Source organism: Bombus terrestris, chromosome 4 (assembly GCF_910591885.1).
Source record: "Bombus terrestris chromosome 4, iyBomTerr1.2, whole genome shotgun sequence".
NCBI classification, from domain to species: domain Eukaryota; kingdom Metazoa; phylum Arthropoda; class Insecta; order Hymenoptera; family Apidae; genus Bombus; species Bombus terrestris.
In genome coordinates this window covers 7,248,981-7,265,063 of record NC_063272.1, presented here as the reverse complement: position 1 = coordinate 7,265,063, position 16,083 = coordinate 7,248,981, and the positions used below count along the sequence as shown (strand labels likewise).

The following is a 16,083-nucleotide window of genomic DNA, read 5'->3' as shown; positions in this document are numbered from 1 at the left end:
CCGGAACACCGAAACGATCATTCGTCCTGCTCATTCTGTTCGCGAGAATATTCCAGCTTGTTCCATCCAACAAAGGATAATTGAATACTTCGAAATGATACGGTTTCTGTATCGATTATTTTTTAACGCGTTCACCGCCACACGAGTTTTATACGTTTCATCCTGCCAACTACTATGGCTTGAAATACACGATATCACGATATTTCATTTTTCCAAAGAATTATTCTCCATTTACAAACTTTTTACCTGCCGATAACGTCTAAATAAACTGATCTTTTGCATTGTCTATAGAAGTATACAAACCGTGATAATTTGCTAACTGATAACCAACTACTGATCATTTACCGATTAACAGCGCTAATTGTGGCAAGTGTAGCGAATTAAGCATGTAAACAGCATTTCGCTATCCGTGCATTTATAAGATACATATAATGTTGTAGTCACTGATACCAGGAAATAACACGGTAAACGATAAATAAGAAAAAAGAAAAAACCCAAGTCACTCGCATCGTGGAAAATTCTTTGATCCAGGAAATTTATCTTATTCGAATCATTCTAAAAAATTTAGTGACGTGAGTCGTTCATGGCCACCGTGACAGTCGACCTGTTAACGAGGAAAAATGATTATTTTTAAGATATCTGTAGAAACGAATTGTTACATTGATTATTATTCGTAATAGTTACTCTATGAAATTAGTATCGTTTTAACGATATTACAGAAGTAATATATATTGGATCATTCGGGAAGTCCATAGCGAAAAACGAACCTTTCGAACGACCCAATAATATTTGAATGTTCCAAGTTGTTCACGAAGGATAATTGAATACCTCGAAAGGACGTGGTTTCTCTTTCCTTCTGTATCGATTGGATAGGTCTTGATGGGGAAACGTGGAAGGTCGAATCGAAGCGTTGAAGTCTGCTTTATCGATGACTTCACGCGATCTTCGCGCCTCCGGACTTCACCAGGGTTTATCGTATCTTTCCTCTCCGTTGGCTTGGTTCGCAGCGGAGCGAGTTGTTGGTCGAATCGCGTTCGTTGGATATCGTTTGCTATTTACTTTCCCTCCAGGTTCTTTCTTAGCCCTTTTCTTTTTAACCGACAAGGCTATATTCTCTTTCCTTGCCAGAAGAGTGGGTGTATCGAGTAGGTAGAGGATGGCGCAGCTCAAACTTGATACAAGTAATTTGAAGATCGTGTAGCTTTATCGCGAATTGAAAATAACGTTAATACCGGAACTGTTAAGGGGAAGTTCGTGGCAAGTCGAACGCGTAAAGTACGTCGTATGTTTCGACAAAAATCGAAAGATCTAAGAAATTGGAATTATCTCGCTTGAATAAAAATTTCTCGAACAGATTTTGTAGCTTCGTCCTCGACTGAAAATAACCTTCAGCTCTAGCGTTGTTTCTTGAATGCGCAAAGTTTTCGTCAAGAGTTTTGTCCTGAATGGGCGAAGTTTCGACAAGAATCTCAAAATTTCAAATTTTCTTCAATTTTCTTTGGATAAAAAATTAAAAAGAAAAATCACGTAGCTTTATCGTGAATTGAAAATAACGTTTAATGCTGGGATTTCAGTTTACGATGCTCAATAAAAAGCCCTAAAATTCTTTCTTGAACGCACGAAGTGTGTCGAAGGTTTTCACATAGGTACCATAGATCGAAGAATATTTTGTTCGTTCGAAAAAATCCCAAAAAGCTATTTATTCTTGTTTACTCCTTCAACTTTGATATTCAGAAATTATCGGTGTTACGTGCGAAGGACATTGTACATGAAAAAATGAAAATGGATCACGTGTCACGATGACGGCGATCACGTGAAACGAATCCTTATCTCTAATGAACAATAAGCGAGCAGGGAAGTTTGGAACGAAATAATTAATCGTTATTTACATTAGGTAATAAAATTGGAATAACTCGGCAGGAAACGGAAGAAGAAATTAATTAATGGATTAATTTAATCGTCGTTAAAACGAATTAACCTAGTAAAGACCAAAGTAGTGGAATAATTTGTAAAAGTTATATAAACGGAATATTATCGAGAAATTATGTAAATAAAGTAGTTTATTCGCTGTTGTTCTAGAAACTCGTAACACGAATTCGAAAATTTCTCTCATTTGGAAAAAAAGTAGTTTACTATGATATCGCGAAAATTTATAAAATTACAGAACCCAGAAAAGGAAAAAATTAGTAATAGAAACGATGAATAAAAAGGAGATTAAGACGAAGATTATTAAAAAAAAAAATGATACAGATTCTTCTATAACCACGATATTGAAAGATAAAACTTATTAGCGTTAACTCGTTGCAGAACGGGGTTGCGAATGAAACGTTGAATTAACGCGGTATACCCTTAATGAATTAAACTTGATCAAAGTACACATAGATAGCCAATGGCAAAGATTCAAAATTTAGAGATATATCGTGCGTATATCAAAGTCCACGAAACTACCACGAGACGAAACAACCCATCCGTCGAGAAAGTGGATACATAGGATTTCGCTCATCGCGATCGAAAATCGGTTAGCCAGAGCGAGTGGATCGTGCGCGCGTTCGCATCGTGATTAGCGTTCCGGGCGTTGATGATGACTCTGGAAGCGAGCCGATAGAAGGTGCTTTCGAGGTCGCTGTCCACCCTGAGGTCACCCTGTTGTACCGACCGAACAATATCCGATGGGAACCCTTTGGCCGCGAGCGAGAAGAGGCCAGGAGAAAACGGAGAACGCTCTCGCGTTCGAAAGACAGAGAAACGAATTGAAAAGGAGACAAACGGAAAGATAAACCGGGAAGGAAGACGAACGAAGACGTAAAGGTGAACAGAGAGAAGGAACCAACAGCGACAGTAGTAGAAGGAGAAGGAGGAGGAGAAGAAGAAGAAGAAGAAGAAGAAGAAGAAGAAGAAGAAGAGGTGGAAGAAGAAGAAGAAGTCGAAGAAGAGGGACAGAGCAGAGGAGAGAAGAGGCGTGCTAGCTGTTCACATTACCTTACTTACTATACGGGGTCAATGCCACCGCGTCCGTCCCGCGGCCCCACTTCACTTCACTTGGCTTCACTTGGCTCCCTCTTCGTCCTTCTTTCTCTCGCACAGTCTCTCGTTCGCTCTCTCGCGTTCGTTTCCCTCAGCCAACGTTATTCCTTCTCCGTCGCTCTCTTCGACGTTCCTCCTGAGGCCTTCCTCCCCCTTGCTCGCCTGCTGCGCCTCTCTCTGCCGGGAACCTCCGTATATACCGTGCGTTCCTTCCTCTTCCTTCCATCCACACACTCGATCCTCAGAGCGTCTTCTTCTTCTTCATCGGGTGCCGCCACCTTCTCCTTCTCTTCCCCCTCATCCTCTTTTCTTCTCCTCAACCACGACCATCCTCGTCCTCCTCGCGTTACTCCTCCTTTTCCTTCCTCCATCATCCACCATACACCGTCTCGCTCGCTGCTTTGCTACTTCTCTTCACCCCGCGCGCCACCCTCGCGCACCCTCTCCTCCCCGTTGGTTCCTCCACGACCACCCCCACCGAACATTCTCATCGACCGTTCGTGTATAAGAGCACAGAGAGTGGCTCTTCGGTATCGTCTCCACCGACTGCCGCCCCCTTCCTACCGCACGTTACTTTTCTTCTTTCTTTCGCCCGGCTGCTCGTTCTTTCCCTTCTTTCTTTCTTTCATTCTTTCGTTTTCCCCCTTGACGCTCCTCCATACCAAGTCTCCATACACACAGCGTCTCGTTGCACTCTCCGTGCTGGCTGGTACCTCTGCCAATGTGTTGCTACTCTCCTCTCCTCTGCTTCCTTCTTCTTCTTCTTCTCCATCGTCCTCTTCTTTCGCACGTTGTTTCCTCTTCGTCGACTTCTTCTGTCTCTTCGTCCTCCGCAACCTCTCTCGTTCTTCCTCTTCGTCCAATGCACCACAACGCAGTCCACCACCGCTCCAGCGAGAGTCCCCAACCCGCAGCCAGGCCGGTATAAACTATTCCAAAAATTCGTACTGTTATTATTATCACTTAACCATTCCCAGCAGCCCCGGCTGCGCTCGCAGCCAACACAATACGAGACTTTGTTCGCGGTCGGTCCACAGCAGCAGTCGTCCACGATGCCAGCTCGGGCGCCCGAGAAGCGGCTATCTCTTTGGTGGTCTCTCTCTCACGGGTCGAATCGATTTTACGAGAGTTCCTACTCGCCTCCTCTCTGCCTTACCCCCGTGTTGCTTCTTTGCCTCCTCTCTGCCTCACCCCCGTGTTGCTTCTTCGCCTCCTTCTCGTCGCTTCTTCTTTTTATCCTCTTCCTTCAACTTCTTCCTCTTCTTCCCCGTTCTTCGCCTTTTTCTCTTTTTCTAACCATCCCTTGCTCCTCTCCGCCAAGCGTGTTCCCTTCTTTTCGTTCGGCGAGGATGCCCCCTTTCTCTCGCTGTCTGTATTCTTTCATTCCGGGATCGAGGGTGAGAAAGGATGAATGATCGTTAGGGAGTGGATGCACTCTTTCCGTCTCTTCTTCGCTCGTTCGTTTGGCTCCGGCCTTTAAGCCTCGTTCCGGTGAGATTGAAAGAAGCTGCGCGATCCCCCGAAGCCTCCAGTTTATTTCCACGGTGGAGGTGAGCGGGATTAGAGGTCGAGTTCCGCGTCGCGACGCCGGCCGAGAATCCGCTGGGTGGTTACGCGGATGCATCACGAAACTGGTAGCATTCGATTTCCCAATAACAGCGCGATAAATCTATCTCGATGCTTGGTAGATGGACGTTCGTATCACTAAATTGTTAGCCAGACTAACGTATCACGGTTATCGATCGGAGAATAGATATTATTATTTTAGCGATCTTTAAGTCGTTCGAAGGAGCTTCGATCGGTATCAGAGTTTTCGTGATAAAGATATTCCAATTTGGACAAATATGCGAGTATTTAAAAATCAGATAATTCGCGACAGATAAGCATGGAAAATGTATCACACGATATTTTGTATAGCAGCACTTGGTATTTAAAGGCGAACATCGTAGCTCGTATTGGAAAACTTTAGCGTAGCTTACAGTAGTTTGTAGTGAATGTGGGTCTTTGTCTCAATTACAGTGGCTGCAAAAAGTATTCGTACACCACTGTATTTACTATAGTATTCGTATAGCAATTAAATAAGTCCAAGTATATGTATCGAATCTCGTAAAGAAAAAGCACTCTGTTAAAAAATAGCGTTATGTACAGATGCCTATAGTAGTCACGGTAGTTCGAACGCTACGTTAAAATCTATGTATTTTGTATTTACCATACTGTGCTTGATATTTGATAATATCTAAACAATTATTTTTGTCCATAAATTTTACGATAATCGTAGTTTAGGCGAGATGGAATTAGAGGTCAAATTCTCTGTCGCGACGTACATAGATGAGAAGAGGAATTGATGGATAATTATATGGCGAAACTGGCAGCGTCGATCGCGCCATTGGTGTCGCGTTCTTCGATAGTGGCTGGAAAATCAACGTGGAAATTAAAACGAAACCGGTTCCGCGAGATGATCGATAATTTCAGGTTGACTATGCTGAATACCATACTGGATTGTTTGAGGCGTCGTTGATCGATGCGTCACGGTAACCTGTTCGCACTTTCGCGGGAGGAAGTCGGATGCTAATTGCAATGGGAGCTAACTTTGCGTTTAAAATAGATGGAAATTCTTTGATATAGCAGCCTAGTATCTTCGTTTCAAGTATAGATAGAACGTTAGAACCGGCTTCTTAGATAAGAATTATTATATCGTAGTAAAAGGCAGTGGAAAAATCAATTTGCATACTGACTGGTCGATGGATGAATAACTTAGAAACCTAATTGATTGACTTTTTTTTAATTTCTTAATTTTATCATTAGAATAAATAAATATATATATATATATATATATATATATATATATAATAGTAATAATAATTAATCTGGCCTATTTATGGCTAATATTAATAAATTTGTTAACGATAATCACATATATGTGAATGGATATTATACCCGAAGAAAAGTTCGTAGTAACATCGTAGTAAAATCGTAGTAACATACAGGCAATGATGATAACTGAAATTCTGTTAAAGATATTTTTCCAAGAGCCACGTCTTTGTTAAACCTAAACCAAAGAGCAAACTAGAAATTTCCATTCTGAGATTTTATCTTTCCAATTTACACACCTACAATACGACTGCTTACGAATATCTCAAAAGAATTTCTATAGAAACATCCAACAAAGTAGATACAGCTCATATGTTTGACGAACCTATTACCCCCATCGAACTTCAACATCTACTCCGCTCTTTCTATACAGCTATTACAAGGACGTTCTCGACCCCTGAAAATGGAGAAAGTTCTTTTCTTACAGTACATTCCGAAAATTTCATTCTTCGTGTCTCGCATCGATGCTTCGTTCTCTCATAATTAGATCGAATATTTCACCAGTTTTTTCATACCATAAGAACTTCATTCAACGCAACGAAATCTTAGTCAATGGCCGATTAACTGAACTTTTGCTGGCGAGCTCTTACCACGTGAACTTCGGTTACGTACATCAATTATTTATTGGCCGACAAAGTTTAGATAAATAGAATTCTACTATGCGAACTATAGTTCGTTTCGTCGAATCGAAAATCGACGACGATACGAATTCGACGTGTGTGAACAAGATGGCTGGATGTATCCAGAGAATCTCGATACAGCCCACGGGTAAAATTAGAGGTGGCCATACCTCGTGCTTTAATAGCGGGTGGCTGTGAATGAACTATGACGTAGATTCGTAGAATGCAACCGAGCCACCCACACAATCACGAAAATGTACTTTTGCCCTGGCGTGGTTGACGTCAGCGACGTGAAAGGACGCGTATTTACTTGTATTTACCTCGACCTAGCGGGATGTATTTTTAGATAATTCAATCAAGTCGTCCGTTAGCCATCCACAAATGTCATTCCTACAAATGACAAAGGCAAAATATATCGTACGTATATAGCATAGATAAAATTCGACAATGGGCTAGAACGTGCGACCTTTGAACGTATCATTCTCGCATCGCTGGAAATTCTGTATAAATGGTACGTAGTTCGTATCTCGTGTATAAATCTTTCTTTAACGCTGATACTTCGGTTCAATGGAGTATAATTTGGTTTGTAACGTTTTCACCTTTAAACAATTCACTGTAATCGAATGTTATTGTACGTTTTCGTTCGCTCTCTCATTTGCTTATAAATCAGATATCGTTAAGATTGATTTTGATTTTCTTTCGATGCAAGGATTTACGATTATATGTACAGTGGCTGTGCATAACGTGTTCACGCATATCCATATTTTCCAATGAAACGCTTTTTCATCGGCTTTTATATTCCATTTTCATATATGTTAAATCTATGCGCTCGTACGAAATTTAATAAACTTGCGGCTAATTAATTAGTATGTAAACGCTACGATAGATGCATTGATGTGCAAATACATTCCGTGGTTGTTATATACCAACTAGAAAAATATGACGATTAAAAAATCGTGTTTCTCTCCTGGAATTAATAAAATAAGTTAGCGCGAAATAGCACGAGCTGTTCAAAAATTTCGTTGCCTAAGTTAATTGTACAGCGAAAAATTAGGAAATGATACTGTGTAGTGTACTTTATAGACGAGCAAATTATTCACTGAATAAACTTTATAATATCTGAATATCTTGAAAAATGCTCAAGCAACGTGAGAAAATACGAAGAAGCAAAATCAAAGTGTTTTAAAGAGATTCAATTTTCACCCTAATTTCAAGATCTCGAAAATCGTACAAAGATCATGAATAGATTCATGGATCCACGATTTTTAACAATAAACTAGAAGATTATAATTATAATTCAAACGAAGTATATAGTTTCGATTATGTAAAACAGGGAATAGAAATTAAAATGCACAATTCTAAAATTAAATAACGTAATCTAATCTTCTTATGAGTTATGTACCTACCATCCAATGAATCCAATTAAAGGTTAACATTCCTGCAAGAAGAACCACGTTACTCTCCTCTACTCGGTTATTCAGACAGTCAAGCAACGAAATCGCCGATGTATCACGTTGCAACGTTAGCGGAGATCGCTCTCGATAAACATTAGCGCGAACAGGTCTCACATGCATGAATCTCTTCAACCTTCCGCGATGCAAATGCAACGTGACCAATGTCAAGGCTGCGCCAGCAGCGGTAGCCACGTTCGCGAACGCTGTAGCAAATCCTCGCGCGAGCATAATTCCATGGCAACGTTGAGCGAACATCGAACAAAGATTCGTTGGTATTGTACGAATTTCCGTCGTTTGCACCGCGATCCTATGTAGCGCGTTCTATCAGCTGTTGTGAGAAGTTTGAAATTTGTGCGAGCGAAAATGATATTTAAAGAAACGGTGTTTAAAGTAAGCGAGAAGAAATAATTAAATGATATTTAAATAGCAAAACGTATCGCAATTTACTTTCTTCGTGTTCAATTCTTTAAATTCTTTAGCCGAAATTGAGTCAATTTTGATTGCGACTAAGCTCAAGATTATTATTTTATTCTTTAATATGATAATATTTTAATTGCGTAATTAATACTTTGTAAACTTGTTTGATTCTTTAACTTTTTGATTTTCATTTTACTTTGCATTCTTGAAAATATTATTATAAATAGATAGACTATTCTTATTTCTCAGACTACTATCCTGTAAGTTTCTTAATTCTTTAGTAGCGTGTTAAAGATGAGGAAACTAGGGAGAAGTTAGTGTGTGCGTTGCTTTAAGTATGAAACTAGTAACGTGTTTCGTAAGACGAATCTTTCGTGGCTTATCTTACAACGTGAACTAGATGATCTAATATCATAGATGCCATAAGCGTCTTCTCGATACACGAAACTGTAACAAGGTGAAACATTTTTAATGAAGATACAAAGATTCAAATTTCCCTTCGTAAGTACTCGATCTTTTCCCATCAAGTTGAAATATAAACGACAGATCGATACATTCGCATCTTTCAACTGTTAAAGAATAAATAAAACTAATCATCCTTTCGAATCGTAAAAAAAGGAAGAAATATGACGAACCACAGGCTGAAGTTTTACAGTAAGTACATCGACATTGAATTGCGCATTTTATCGATGAGATTTGCGTCTTCGGTTCGATCTTCTCTCTGATTATTTCTCGTCGAGGGTTTGTGAACGAGTGACGAGCTCGCTAAATTTATTGACTCGAGATTACAGGTATCGTACATTCGGCGCTTCGCGATTAGGGCGATCGAACTTTAGCATCGTGCAATTGCAGATCCGCCAGTTTGGTAGACTCGTAATTTTCGTCAGCTTCGAATGTTTGTGATTCTTATTGGGCCTTGGGATGACGTTTCAATTTGAAATTTCGCGAGATAATATTTTCCAATCGCAGGTAATTCGTTCCGAGATATTACAGCTCAAAAATTATATCGCTTGTATTACACATACGATATTTTAAAAATAAACACGAAGAGGCTATTGATAACTAGAGAATACAACGAGGAATCGGACAAAGATGAAATTTTCAAATGTTTTAAAATTCTATTTCGTTCAATTATTTATTAGTAACTAAAGTCAATCTTTTATTCGATATATTCACTTAATTAATACAAGGTAAAGGGAAAGACATTTTTTTATTCTACAATATAGAAAATTTATTTATCCGAGTTTTTTATTAAATTTCTATATCTTTTAATTGCCTATTTATATATTTTTTTTCAATGAAATGGATCGATGATCGATCCATTCTTAAATTATTAATTATACAATTAGTAATTGTTGATTGATTATTTAAAATATCTAATGGCTCTTTAGAAAAATTTACGATACTTCACTCTCGCTATAAAATTTCACAAATGATACTTTACTGGCGTGGTAATTTAAATTTCGTAGTTCACAGAAATGGCCAAGATTAAGAAACAAATAAATATCTTCTTATAATAATACTTTTTAATTCCGCATTTAATTCGAAGTAATAATATAACGAGATTATTCTTGTCGAATGAAAGACACTATTAGCTTGTAGGATTTCGGTTTGCCGTATGTTAAAGAAAAATCCGATTCTTGGAAGTTTGTCGCTCCGATTCGAAGTCATGCTACGGCAAGTGCAGTTCCCCGTGTCCTTGAGCAAGCGCTTCCGCTACTCCGCGAAATACTACATTATTTACAAGCGTTCTACGCTTTTTTCCAAGGGCCTAAAATATCACACACGTCGCACTCGTTAATATTATTAACGCCATCAATACATAAAACATGATTCCGAAATTAACAAATAAATCTGCAGAACAATGAAGTAAAAAAAGAAATAAAGGAAATGAACTATAAATGAAAAGATTCGCTAAACATCTACTAAAACCACACTGTGCTGAATAAAACACCGTTTTACAATGAAAATATCAAATGGGTGGAAGAACGAAGTGAAAGAAAGTCATAACAAAAATTAATTATAAACGAGAATATTCACCAAGCTTGCTAAAACCTTCGGTGAATAAACATAAATAAGAACAAAAATTGCTCGTCGTAAAATAACGACGAATCGTGTGATCTCGTATCAAACGACGCATGCGCACGAGGAACGTGATAAATCATTTTCATTGTCATCGGTTGATAAAACTGGCAGAATATTTTTATTCGAATCTCGATACGGATCGACTTGTACACATCGCCGATTGGATCTTTTCTTGTGACGTGTCAAGAAAGTCAGACCAATATTAAATATTCATCAGATTGACCTATGTGCGTAGCTTTTTGCGTGTTACTTGAGAATTCCTGTTTCATACAATGTTATTCGCTATTTATGCTAATTCTTTATTCTGCTGAAACGGCGGATGTCGATATTTGTAATCGTAAAATTCGTGACGATTCAAATTTACATATCAATGGAATAACAACGAATATGAAGTATGAAAAAAAAAACCTGTAAAATATTACAATAAGCTAGTTTCAATTTTAATAATCAGCCCCATTCGGTTCGCGCGGATCGTCGACCGATAGGATTTTAGAAAATTCTTGTTAATCTATTTTTTATGAAATCGCAACTACAAAGCACCGCAACGAAAACACGACGCCGTCCAAGCACAACGCAAGAAGAACAACCACGATTTATGGAAACACACGAGCATTCAGAAGCTCAATTTCGGTGTCAAACAGGGCAGAAAGCGTGGAAAGATCGTCGCGTTCTTTAGCAAAGCGTCACGTTCGATACTTCGCTACACTTTTCATACGGCAGTGGCTACCAACGTAAAAATCATCTGGAAACAAATTTTCTCTGTTCTACGATAGAAGAACTTTCTGAAAATAGGTCCATAAGACCCAATAGGAGTCAACGTTGTATCGATACAACGTTTCGTTTGCAATCTTTTCTTAGTTGCATCGTTCAATTCTATTTCACAATTATCAAAAAGATATTCACAGGTTTCGTTGATCGTAAAAATTTTAAGCTTCGTCTCCGTTGAACCAACATCGAGCAATCTTCTGTCGCTTCTTGTCGCTACATATTTGGAAACATTTCCGACAAACAGCAACTTACGAACAAATTTTGTCCACGCTGACGTAACATTCGGTAACGAGCGACGATTTTTTCGATAAACAGGAACGACAACAAAAAGTTGCTGGATGTTATAGTGTTCGAAGAAATTGGATCGTTTATAGCTTTTGGATAAATTTTGTAAAAAATCTCGAAAACTTCTTTCGACTTTCTGACTCGTGTAACGATCTTCTACGAGGTATCTATTGTTCCAACATACTTTTTGTATCATGAAAAAGCGATATATAAATTACCTTACATTTTTCAATCGTTTTCCATTTAGCCATTATTTTTCTGCTCGATCCTTAACGCACGAGTACACCGGAAAGGTCGTCAATATTCGCATGAAAAGAGCAGATAGATGGAAATAAAGAAGAAAATTTCGAGTCTTCTTCGACTACAGAGTAAATGAGAAAAAGGCAAGTGGTCTTGAGAATTATGGTCGCAGTGGACTCTCGACGAGCGAAGAAGTGACGATCATCGGCTGCCCATTGTTTTCGCCCAGCAACCACTCGACGACGAGATTGTGCACACAGATCATAGGAACAGGGAGCAGATAGTTGAACGATGCGACGACGGTGGTGAAGGAAAAGGAGGCAGGCAAAAGGACACGGTGGCTAGCGCCGGTGGCGACGACAGCCCGTTGTCGGTCGCCGTCGAAAATCCATGAAGACGCGGCTGTTCCAGGAAGTAGGAGCCACGGGGATCATCGACCCTTCACGGCTATTTCAGTTATTTTGCAGCATGCAGCTATTTTAAATACATATTGTGGAGTAGAGGCGTACGAGCATGAACCATACGGTGGTTAGGACAGCGGAAGAGAGACGTAGCTCGGGGATCGAGTAAAGAGAAACAGACTGAACCGAGATAAAACGAGAAAGGAATAGGGAGGAGAGCGAAACAGAACGGACGAAGGAGGATCGACAAAGAAGGAACAAGACGGCCAATATAACAGGGAGAAAGAGGAAGAAGCTGAGGAGAGAAACGGACGTAGAATCGAGAAAGAGGAAAACGACTTTGCCTTGGTTAGACGAGATATGATAATACGAAAGAGAAAGAGAGGCGTATGGAGGAAAGAGCGTAGAGGGGAAGGGATGAGAACACAACTCTCTCGGGAGGGAAAAGCAGAGAGAACACAGCGAAGAGAGGCTGCCGAGGGAGAGAGGCCAGAGGGGTTGGTATTTATAGCCAGCCCCGTCGACGTCGTCGTCGTTGTCGTCGTCGTCGTCGTCACCGTCGTTGTCGTTGTCGTTGTCGTTGTCGTCGTCGTCGTCGTCGTCGTCGTCGGCGTCGTCGTCGTCGTCAGCGTCGTCGCCGTTGTCGTCGTCGTCGACAGTCTTGACTCCTTGGTGAAATTTTCAGAGGTGGGGTGCACCCTCTCTCCTATCTTTTCTCCCTCCCTCCCGCCCCCTCACGCCGCTCCCAGTCACTCTGTTAAAGGAATTTCCTATGATTAGAATGAGTATTTCTATACGACGTTCTGAACTCCGCCTATATGTGTCTTAAGACCAGAATAATCTACTTACATCCCGAATCTGCCTCGACGCGCGATAGATTCCTCGTTGCCATCTCGAGGACCCAACAATTGCATCGATAGAGCGTAGTTAACGAGCAATCGTGGTATTAAACTTATAATTTAGAGGTTGAATCGCTGTGCGTGTTGAAGGTTTCTCGTTGGTATCTTAGCCGAACCAACGAATAGCATCGATAGAGCGTATACACCGTCGACCAAAAGTGTGAGCACGTTTGGTACAACTCGAATGCGTTTCGCTGTTTCAATCTTCTAGCTGTTTCGTTATAGATCTGTTGTTCGCATAATACTCTGTGTTATAACGTAAAATATTGAATAAACTGAAATCTGTTACGGCTGGGTTATTTCGATAATAACGTAAGTAGGTATTCGATGTTGATATTTATGGCCGGCAGAAAGCTAAATCAAAATTACATTAGCGCCGTCGTGTGCGCTAAATTCTTTGTTGGTATTTCGCGAACCAACGAATCGTGTCGATGGAAAACATAGCCGATGAACATAGCTTGTGAGTTTAAACTTATGGTTTAGCAGTTGGAATCGTAGTTGGCCCATCTTGCGTATTATCGGTGATTAAAATTTTGTTGAACGTTGTTCGGTGAACGGAGGTTATGTTTGTGGATTTATTGCTCGGATGAAGCTGTTATAAGTGAACGTTAGGTTAGACAGGAATATAGAGACTGGTTCGGGTTAGGAGGTTCCCCTTTCTTTTGAAATTACGTTTCAAGAGGGTGGATCGGACGAGGCTAAGGTGCGGTTCGGAATATAGAGGGGTTGCGACACATTGGAAGGGTGATACTTGGGTTTAGGGATTCGACGCGGAGAAAAGGCTTTGTGTCTTCTATTAATATTTAGCATGGCGATTTTAACTTCCTTTTTATGCGAATATATGACTTTTTTTAAGTAGATTCTTCTCCTTTCTTTCCTCTGGCAACATTCTCCCTGAGAAACAAGCGATACACGCGCTATAAACGAAGATTCCAAGAGGAAAGATGACAAATTCGTGCCTATCGTTTCTCTAAATTTGAGACCCATTCCTCTAAATTCTCGACGTTGAATTCGTAACAACCTTTTTTACCAAAAACGTTCGGAACAACGAAAAATGACAAACGTAAAACCGCATAGAATTAGTATAGTAGACGACGTAACTAAATGGTCAATAAAATTCCTCCCTTGATGAAACACGAGAAACGCGTCTTATCGCATCTTTCATATCTCCGAATAGACCCAGACACCCAGACAAAGTCCCAAACAAACCCGCGTGCTCGAAATATTTTTCCAAATCCATCATTGCCAACCGACCGACGTACGTACGTACGCTCGCGTCTAAATATCCAAACCGCGAAACCGAACAATCGACAACCGGAAAGGCAAGAACAATCCGGCGCGTAGAACGACGGCGAAGAGAACGGGGATCAAAGGGATTCCCGTGAAAGGGTGAGAGCGACGTGGAAGCAGCCGAGTCGAGCCGAGAAGTTGAAGAAGTGGCGTTCAGACATCTAACAATTTATAAAGCAGAGAATGCCTTCTCTCTCTCTCTCTCTCTCTCTCTCTCTCTCTCCTTCTCTCTTTTCCCTCTTGCGTCTCGTTTAACCGTTTCTCTCTCTCTCTCTCTCTCTTCTCTCTCTCTCTGCTGTTGGAACCTGACGAACGAACGCATACCGTAGGAGTTAGCATAATTGACTGCGTACGTTAATCGAGCGGTCATGGAAGAATGCCCGCGAACGTTTCGAGCGGCGCGCAAGCAACACCAAGCCTGCTCTCGAGAAGCTTGGTTTCTCTCTCTCTCTTTCTCTCTCTCTTTCTCTATCCCCGGTGTATTATTTTCAAGCGAAGTGAATCGCCGCGCGCGCGTAACTTCGCCAAGGGAAAAGAAAAGCGGAGCGAGCACGAGCACAAGCGCGAGCCAGCGGCGGCAACCGGCAGCCAAACTAACAAGCTGGAATGCACCGCGCCGCGGGTCACCGTTTTCTTTGCGGTACCACGAGTAGAAAGGTGGATGCGCGTCCTTATTTTACAGTGTCGTGCCTCTTCACGGTCACTTGCGATCGTGTAAGCTGGCCGAACCGCGAATTCTGAGCCGAACGCTCGTTCCACGCTAAAACTTCAGCATTTTATCCGTTACGCGAGCCACTCGCACCGATATCGATATTCCTTCGTTAGATCGTGTGTACTCGAGATGGATAGAGTCGATCTCGTGACGGGTAATCACACGGTTTCGGGTAATTGAGTATTTGTCGCTCGGGATTCTTTTTAAATCTATGGCACTGCTCGAATTTATATTCAGTTTACGTAGAATCCGTGTTACTCTATCGTTCACAAGCGTCTTCAGTTCGAGAGAAGTATGAAAGAATCGTTGTCGATACGCGTGATTCACGAGCTTTAACGCGTGCCCAAGTTTTTCTTCCAACGTTGAAAATCTTTTTGCTTGATAGAAACAGTGAAATTAAATGACACGAGAAATCCGAGCAACGGTTTAACAGTAGAGGCAGCAAAGATCGTAATGGTTAATTCGCAAGCTGTAGAAATTTCGTTGATTCAGTGAATTTTTGAGGATTTCAATCACTTTTCATAGGCTGTATACACATGGAGATACAAACGCGTTTGCCATAGGAATTTTACTGAACTAATTTTGTATCGGTTTTAAGTGATTGTGTTTGCGGAAGTTTTTTAGTGGGAGGGGAAACGGAGTAATCGAAATAATTAATCAGAATCATTTAATTAGATTCATCAGATTAAAATTGCGGATGAAAATAGAGGTTTCCGTCAAAATTTAAATACAATACGTATTAATTTAAATTAATGCAAATTTTGAACAATAGTACTAACTGATACGTGTAAACTTGTCTCTTCCAAGGAAGTATAAAATAAATCGATCTATTCGTAACTATCAAATATCAATGTATTATACTCCTCGTTTTTCCATAATCTTTCAACCAGGATCCTCGTTCGTCGCGTTAATCCCTTTCTAAATCGTCCCTTAAACCTTGTAACCTCGTAACGTTTCAAACCTTATCCATTTCTATAAACTTTCACACGGATATAAATATATAACGATCAAAGAGAA

General features: G+C 40.5%; 1 long non-coding RNA gene across 1 annotated transcript in view; it reads right to left on the bottom strand.

Moving 5' to 3' along the window:
* Window positions 1-4,804, bottom strand: part of LOC125384836 — a 41,907-nt gene extending 37,103 nt beyond the window's left edge. Inside the window, exon 1 of the long non-coding RNA XR_007223643.1 lies at window positions 2,980-4,804. This is a non-coding gene — a long non-coding RNA (uncharacterized LOC125384836). The remainder of the gene's footprint in view (window positions 1-2,979) is intronic.
* Between the last annotated feature and the right edge of the window lie 11,279 nt (window positions 4,805-16,083).